Source organism: Sturnira hondurensis, unplaced genomic scaffold, assembly GCF_014824575.4.
Source record: "Sturnira hondurensis isolate 20B ecotype Veracruz unplaced genomic scaffold, ASM1482457v3 Scaffold0006464, whole genome shotgun sequence".
Taxonomy (NCBI): Eukaryota; Metazoa; Chordata; class Mammalia; order Chiroptera; family Phyllostomidae; genus Sturnira; species Sturnira hondurensis.
The window spans coordinates 152,030-161,243 of record NW_028079095.1 but is presented as its reverse complement, the minus strand read 5'-3'; the positions used below and the strand labels follow the sequence as shown (position 1 = coordinate 161,243).

Below are 9,214 nucleotides of genomic sequence, written 5' to 3'. Positions count from 1 at the left end.
GCATTAAATTCTAAATCCTTTATGTTGCAATGTCATTGTACTAGGAAAATGCTTTTTAAAGAATTCCATTAGCATACATTCTCAGACCTTTGCTTCAATGTCATGTGCATCCCTAGCAAAATGAGATTAACACATGTGTAGCATGACTGAAGAATCACAGCACTAAGGTAGAAGAGATGGGGCTGAGTTCCTGAATGCTAAGAGGGCACTGCCTGCTAAGGGTGAAGATAGGAGAGCTGTTTAAATCACAAAGTTTCAGAGTCTTGCAACATGTGCTTTAAAAATCTGTTATAAGTTACTCATAAAGTTATAACACACTCTTCATAATGCCAGCTCCACCTCCTCTGCCAAAAAGACTTTTGTTGTTGTTGTTGTTTTAGAAAGAGCCTCTCTTTTATTTAGCAGTGCTCACTCTAAGAAGCTAATTCATATTGATAGGTCCCTTATCACAAGATAATTGGAGTGATTCCCAGTCACTTCCTGCAAATTTCCCTTACTCTGACAGATGTCAAGGCAAAACTCCACTGTGTTGGGAAAAGTTGTTATGTTTGGATCAGCCCCTTTGTGGCAAAGATGATAGCTGTAGAATCATTTGACCCCAGGGTCTAACTCCTCCAGGAGAACCTTTGATGAAATGCTGATAGCCAAGTTACCACTGTTCACATCTTCCACTGTAATTCAGCCAAATTGGCAACCAAAGTCACACAAAGTTAATCTTGTGCTTAGAAGATAGTCTCCCCTCAAGTACTAACAACACTTGCATGTTCACAACTCTCTAAAACACTAGGTTTTATTGAAACTTCCCTAAGAACCTCTTGTGGGCTATGCACAGGGGCCACAACCTCACTCTTGGTGATCTGATTTGTTGCACAAGTTTGCCAATGAGAGGAGGCTCCTCTAGCTGTTGTTGGTTTTTTTACCTATTGCTATTCAGTTTTAAAGTTATTTCTATCATATAGGCTCTTTCTCAGATATTTTCACTGAAGAATATGTGTCCAATAATCAATAGGATTATTTCTGTGTTATTTAAAACCCCTCTCAAAGAAATCATATGGGAGTGGAAATGGAATTAACGGGTCAGACGTCCATTCCAGATGTGTATTTAGAAAGCTTATTTGTTTCTCAGACAAGAGTAAATTTCCTTTCTATTTTTAGTGTGCAGTGACTGAAAATGAAAGAAATATGTTCTCATTTAGTCACTTATAAGATCTCATTTCATTTCTGAAATTTACACACATGACTAATCATTGTCTTATTAAATAAGAATCTCTTTCATTTGAATATGAGCTTTAATTATATAAAAGAATAATTGCTATAAAGTGATTGCATGCATTTATTTGGGCTGAGTGCCCTCTACTGGAGCAAGAAAAAAGTAAACTATCAATGGCACAGAGGCTTGCTTGGTCCCCTCCTAACTACTAAAGTGTTATTTTGGGAAAATAATAATTGTATGAATCCAACATGCCTCATTCATAATAACCTGATAGTGGTCAACGTTTTTTCTAAAAATTACTTATTTAATGGAGCTAATAGTGCATATCTTGCAGGGTTTTTAGTTGGTTGGCCTGCTTTCTTTATGGTATGTGTCCCTCCTATTCAATTTGGGTTTATAATCATGACTTCTGAAACAAAGGTGGCCCTGAATCAGTTTTCTTCTTTTACCCTGTTTCTTTCAAAACTGTGTGTGATTTCAACTTTTATTTTAATATTGCATTTCATATTTTAGTTTCATAGGCCTTTGACCCCCTCTGCTCTTACCCACCCCAACCCACCCCCTCTGCTTTAGCCTTGGCCTCTGCTTCAGCTCTGACCTTCTTTGTTCCCATTGACTTCCTATGTTGTCTGGACTTCATGGTTTATTATTTCAACCACACTGTCATCATCACCCTCTTTTCTGCCAATTCTTTGATCATTTGCTGTAAAAGTCTTGCAAGCAGCCTATTCTATAACAGCCTAATGACTCATTCTAACTGACTCTAATTTCTAAGATGCTGAAGAAAGTCTTCTTGCTTTGCTCATTGGCTAATAATAAATTATTTTGTCCAGTCTCAGGTGAGATCTCAGGAATGCTCAACAATGTTCTTTCTTACTTGCAATTTGCTTCTTTTTCTAAGCCCTCAAGGATCATTCAAACCTTGAGTACTTCCCTCATTCTTAATGCTTGATTTTCTTCTTAACTTTCAGAAAAAAAGCAAAGGATACACAACTTTAAACTTTCTTATTCTATACTTCCCAATCTGTCTTTATCTGTCCATATTCTCTCTTTAGCCACAGAAGATGAGACGCTTCTCTGTTTGCTTTAGATTCTACTCCTTTCCAAAATTTCTTTTTCTTTTTTGTTTTGGTAATATGTTCAATTTTTCTCTCACCACAGGCAATTAATTCTCTCTTGGACTTAGAATCTAAACATTTCAGATTGTTCACTGCACTGCTACTGATCATGAAAATTCATGACCCTTTTCCAACCTTGACTCACCAGAAGTTACTACCCCTTGTCTCCTTGTCTTCACAGTGAAGCTTCTAGAAAAACTAGCCTGTACTCTGTGCTTCTCCTTGTCATTTACCACTCATTCCCCCATACAACTCACTTTGTTTTTATTTTTCTATCACTAATCAGGAAATGCTCATTTAAAGGTAATCAAAAGACCCTGTAAGACCAAGTTCCCAGGATTATCTACCTTGTTGCTCAGTCATCCTTAGCTGATGCTCTAGAGTCCAAGATAGCTACATATACCCCAATCCACTGCCTATCCGGTAGGAGGAAAGAAGTGACATGGAAACACCATTCCCTTTCCTTGAAGAACAGTAACTGGAAGTTGTGCACACAACTTAAATGGCTTAAATGCAGTCACATGTCTAGCTCTAACCACAAGGAGGGTAGAAAAAAAATAGTCTTTGTTCTGGTTGGCCAAATATCCAACTAAAAGTGGAGGTTCTATTTGGGCGTTTTATTTATCTTATTATTTTTTTAGATTTTATTTACTTATTTTCAGAGAGAGGGGAAAAGAAGGAGAAACAGAGGGACAGAAACATCAATATGAAAAAAAAAAAAAACATCAATTGAATGCCTCTCAAACACACCGACACTCTAATTGGGGACCTGACTTGCAATCCAAGCATGTGCACTGATCAAGAATCAAACCCTAACCCTTTGCTTTATTAAATGATGTCCAACCAAGTGACCCACACTGGTTAGGACATTTTTGGACATTTGAAGTTCTATGTATGGAATGTTTATTAAAGGCACTCATGAATAAGTGCATTCACACACATGTGTGCACACCCATACTACCAAATGAGATTGAGGTAAAATGCTGTAAAATACATATTTTATTTTTTATAACTTCATGAATTTTGACATATTCTGTGTACTATTGTTTGAGAATCACTGAAATTTTGAATTGTAATATGTACTTCATGTTTTCTAAATGTTTTATCAACATATAAGAAGAAGACATGCCTTTATTTTTAAAGTTAAATGCAATAAGTGCATATTAACTGATTCTTATGAATGCTATGTACATTTTATATAGTCAAACATTTAAAATAATTAACTCAGCAGGTATTGTATTAATGACTACTCTTGCATTTTTCTTTTTAAAAATATTTTATTTTTTTATCTTTAGAGGGGAAAGGAAGGAGAGAAGGAGAGAAATATCAATGTATGGTTGCCTCTCGTGAGTCCCCTGCTGGGAACTGGCCTGCAACCCAGGCATGTGCCCTGACTGGGAATCAACCCGCGATTGTCTGGTTCGCAGGCCCACGCTCAATCCATGAGCTACACCAGCCCGGGCACTCTTGTATTTTTCTTCTTTTAATTTTCTGTATCTCCAAAAATATTTTTGCAAAACAAATGTAATTTTTTCCAGATTACTAAGACTCGACATTTATGTTGACATTAAGCTGTTTATTTCTATTCTATAGTGGTAGGTTTCTATTCTACAGTTGTTATTTTTTATTCGATTTATATTTTTTTCTATTCTACTTGGGTTATCTTATAGCATGTTAAACTACATATGTAAAGCCACACAGTTCTAATTTTCAGTGATTTTTGAGTCTGAAAATATTCATGGTAAGGAATTGATTCATTTAACTTCATCTACACTTCCTTTGTTCTATTTCTTAGTTGGTATTGACTGACAAGGGGTAATATATTCATTTCATTATTGTATGATTAATTTCATAAATTGCCATTGCATTTTAAAGAACTCTTTTAATTTGTGCATTTATGTTTTCATTCATATTTAAAGTATTATACATCACTGTATATTTTTATTGGTTTTACCTTGGGGATTTTTAGATACATTAGTTATAAAACTTAAAAGAATCAGCTGGAGTATTATTAGAATAAACACAGAAGTTTCACAATATGGTTAGTGCTGTTATGTGTGCATCAGTGGTATTTCCTAAACTATCGGAACTGGTTTGTTGAGAAGTGTCAACTTAAAGCATTATAAATATCAGCTGTTTATCACTTTATTTTTCTCTTTTAAGATTTTTATTGAATTTATTGGGGTGACATTGGTCAATAAAATTAAACAGGTTTCAGGTGTACAGTACTGAAATACATCATCTTTATATTGTACTGTGTATTCACCACCTAAACTCAAGTCTCAATTCATCAACATTTGCCCTGCTTTGGACCCTCTTCTACCTCCCCCAGCCCCTTTCCCTCTAATAAACACCATACTGTTCTGTGTCTATGAGGTTTATTATTTTTATTTTAATCCCTTCACTTTTTTCACCTAGCCACCTAAAAATCCTCCAACAACTGTCAGTCTTTTTTTTTCCATATCTTTTTCTCCATTTGGTTTGTTTATTTGGTTCTTTTTATTCCTTCATCAAAAGATATAAGTGAAATCATATGATATTTGTCTTTCTCTGACTGGCTTATTTCACTTAGCATAATGTTCTCCAGGTCCATCAAGCTGCTGTAAAGGGTAAGATTTCCTTCTTTTTTATAGCAAAGTAGTATTTTATTGTATAAATGTACCACAGCTTTTTTATACACTCATTTACTGAAGGGCATTTGGACTGCTTCCAAATCTTGGCTATTGTAGACAACACTGCTGTGAACATAGGGCTGCATATATTCTTTTGAATCACTGTTTCTGATTTCTTCATATATATTCCAAGAAATGGAATTGGTTGGTCATAATGCAGTTACATTATTAAGTTTTTGAGGAAATCCCATACTGCTTTTCACAGTAGCTGCACCAATCTACATGTCCACCAACAGTACATGGGAGTTCTCTCTTCCCCACATTCCTTTCGCTTAATCTCTCCACCGCTTTCTCTAACCCCTTTCCCACTTTAGCTGTCATTCTGCTCTCTATGATTCTGTTTCTCTTTTCCTTGTTAGTTCAGTTTTTTAAAATTAGATTCTACACATGAGTAAAATCATATGGTACTTCTCTTATTCTGATTGGCTTATTTCACTTAGCACAATGTTCTTCAGGTCCATCCATACTATTGCAAAGGGTAAAATCTCCTTTTTATGGCTAATATTCCATTGTGTAAATGTTCCATAGTTGTTTAGTCCACCACTCATCTACTGATGGACACTTGGGCTGCTTCCATGTCTTGGCAATTGTAAATAACACTGAAATGATCATGGTGGTGCTTATGTTTTTTTGGATTAGGGTTTTGGGTTCCTTCAGAAATATTCCCAGAGTAAATTGCTAGGTCAAACAGCTAGATCTATTTTTAATTTTGGGGTATCTCCATAGTGTTTTCCTCAATGGCTGCACAAATCTGGAATCTCACAACAGGGAAGAAAATAACTGAAGAAGATACAAATAACTGAAGAAGAAAATAACTGAAGCACATACCATGTTTATGGATAGGAAGAATTAACATCATCAAAATATCCACACCCTGGCTAGTGTGGCTCAGTGGATTCGGCATCATACTGTGAAGCAAAGGGTTACTGTTTGGATTCCCAGTCAGGGCTCATGCCTGGGTTGCAGGCCAGGTCCCCATTAGGGGGTGCATGAGAGACAACCACACATTGATGTTTCTCTCCCTCTCTTTCTCCCTCCCTTCCCACCTCTAAAAATAAATAAATAAAATCTTTAAAAAATAACCTTTAAAAGAAACCACATTGTAAAAATAATGTCCATACTACCCAAGGAGTCTATAGATTCAACACAATTCCTCTCAAGATTCCAAGGACATAATTAACAGAACAAGAACAAACACTTCAAAAATTTATATGGAGCCACAAAATGTCCCACATAGCAACAGCAATCTTGAGAAAGAAGAACAAAATTGGAGAAATCAATCTACCTGTTATCAAACTATACTATAAGGCCATAATAGTGAAAACAATATATTATTTATTATAATATAATAAAATCAGACACATAAATCAATGGAACAAAATAGAAAGCCCAGAAATAAACCCATTGCTTTATAGTCAAATAATATTTGAGAGAAGAAGCAAGTACATACAGTGGGCTAAATATAGTTTACATTGATCCCTCACCTACCACGGGAGTTACGTTCCAGAAACCCCAGCGATAGGTGAAAATCCGCGAAGTAGCAGCATTATGTTTATTTTATTATTTATATATATTTTAAGGCTTTATAAACCCTTCCCACACTCCTATAAACTTTATCCACTCTCTTACTAACCTTTCCCACACTCTTATAAATACTTTGTATGCTCTTAAGCACGTTCTACACTCTTAAACCTATGTAACTTTAACAACATATAAAATTCTATATGGGTACTCACCAGTGAAGTGTACTACAACTTGAACAAAGAAGATCGTGAATTATGTAGCTGTGCAATACTGATGGCGATGAAGGTGATGATGATGAGATGAATGTACTGCACAGACAAGAAAAGCATTACAGCTCTTCTGAAGGTACCACTTCATCAGGCGCTTTATCGAGTGGTGCAGTATCTTCACTCTGGGCCATAACTTCTATTTCCACTAGTCTTAGACATAACTGATTTCTTCATTAGAGTGATGAACATAGTTATGGGGAGTTGCTGGCACTGCTTTTTATCCACAGAAGCAGCTTCTCCATGCAGAGAAATATTCTTGAGTCTAAAGTGTCTCTGAAATTTGTCAAGCCAGCCCTTGCTGGCGGCACCAAATGGGGTTGGTCTGGTGAGAGAAGCACTCAATGGTCCTGCTTCTGCATCCTCATCCTTGTTTTCATCATCATCACTGTTGTGAATTTCCATGCTTTTTGCAAAACTATCATAAAGTTTTTTGGCCTTCCTCTGGATAGTGTTGGTATCCAGGGAGATATTCTTATTCCTGCAGTCATTTATTCACGGGGCCAATGCAGACTCCATCCTCACAATGGCCTTATTGCAAGAAGTGGACATTTTCTTTGCAGTCTTGTTAAAAGTCATTGTTGCCATAGACCTAATATTCTTCTCATCTTTTTTTTTAATGTAGCGAACAGTAGATTTGTTGATCCTGCAATGGTGGTCTACAGCTGCATAGCTTTTGCCTTCCTTTAACATGTCGAGAAGTTCCACCTTTTCTTTGATGGTAAGCATATTCCTCTGGGGCTTGGGTTCACTACCAGAAGCCTTAGTGGGCTCAGAACATTTAGGTGGCATCATAGGGCTTGAAAAAAATTCAAACTTTTATGAAAATTTCACAAAAACACCACACTGCGGAGCAACACTACATTTAGTGATCAGACATCGATGTGAAGTGGTTAAGGAGAGATGCTGAATATATGGGCAGAGTATGGGAGAGCAAACAGACCAGTGCTATGGTCACTGAACCAATCAGCACCCAGGATACAGAACACAGTGCTGTGGTTGGTCACCTTCCATTCCATCAGCCAATAGTGTGCCATTTACAATCTCAGGCTGGCAAACTTGCACAAGCAGTACTAGTGGCATACTGCATTTTCATTGTGTACAGTATGGTATTCATCTGCTGATGAAATACATATTGTATTTTATTTCAATTTAATATTCTTTTAATACATTTGAATTAACATTTTATATTGTTTTAAATTTTTAGGCAAAAATAATTAAAATCATAAATGTCATATAAATACCTATATACTGCAAAATCCCACAATATAGCAAAAACTCTGCAATACAGAATTAGATTATATATATATATATATATATATATATATTTAAAACCCAGGATACAGTGAAGCTGCAATAAGTGAACCACAATATAGCAAGGGATGACTGTATTTAATAAAGAGTGCTGAAAAAATTGGACAGATACATGCAGAAAAATAAAACTAGACTATCCTCTTACAAGAATAAATTCAAAATTTGATTAAAGACATAAATGTGAGATCTGAAACCAAAAAAAACATAGAGGAAAATATAGGAAGCAAAAATCTCCGACATTGCTCATAGCAGTATTTTATTGGATATATCTCTCCAGGCAAGGAAAACAAAAGAAAAAAAAGAAACAAATGGGACTAAATTAAATAAGTTTTTCACAGGAAAGGAAAACATCAACAAAATAAAAAGACTACTCAAAGAATAAAAAAACGTATTTGCTGATACATCTGATAAGGGATTAATATCCAACATTTATTAAAAACTTAAAAACTCAACACCAAAATACCAAATAACCCAATTAAAAAAGGGGCAAAGAACCTGAATAGACATTTCTCCAAACAAAGACATACAAATGGCCAATAGACATATGAAAAGATGCTCAACATCACTAATCATCAGAGAAATGCAAATTAAAACCACAATGAGATATCATCTCACACCTGCCAGAATGTCTATTATCAATAAATCAACAAACAACAAGTCTTGGGAAAGATGTGGAGAAAGGGAAATTTGTATTTTTTAAGAAAATTAACATTAAACAGCACTAGTTATTTTTAGTTTTAGCAGCACAACACACCTCCTTTTTTTGTTCAGGAAAAAGTAGATAGGTAGTCATTTTAAATATGTCATATGATGTTGGGAACTGCCCTGCCTGGTTTCAGGAATTGTAACTGCCTCCGGGGGCTAAGTGAGTGACCTCCAGAATGTGAGCCGCAGGAGACAAAGCTTGTCTCTGGCAGCAAGAGCTGCTTTTGCTTCTTCCCCTGCCCCCAAAGCACGGTCAATGTCCAAGGTGGGTACGACCCCTCAGAGAGGAGCAACCTAAGCCAGACACAATCATTTGGGAGACCATCATGGAAGGACTTGGGGGGCTGGGACAAAGAGGGAGCGATGGGCCCTTGTCCCCCTAGCTGTTGTGATATAGCCTGA

General features: G+C 36.1%; 1 long non-coding RNA gene across 1 annotated transcript; it reads right to left on the bottom strand.

Annotated features, from left to right (window-relative positions):
• Positions 1-1,453: 1,453 nt before the first annotated feature.
• Positions 1,454-6,867, bottom strand: LOC118989269 (uncharacterized). The gene is made up of 3 exons (XR_005066982.1): positions 6,765-6,867; positions 4,645-4,647; positions 1,454-1,465 (listed from the first exon to the last, which is right to left on the bottom strand). It is a non-coding gene; the product is annotated as an uncharacterized LOC118989269 (long non-coding RNA).
• Positions 6,868-9,214: the final 2,347 nt, after the last annotated feature.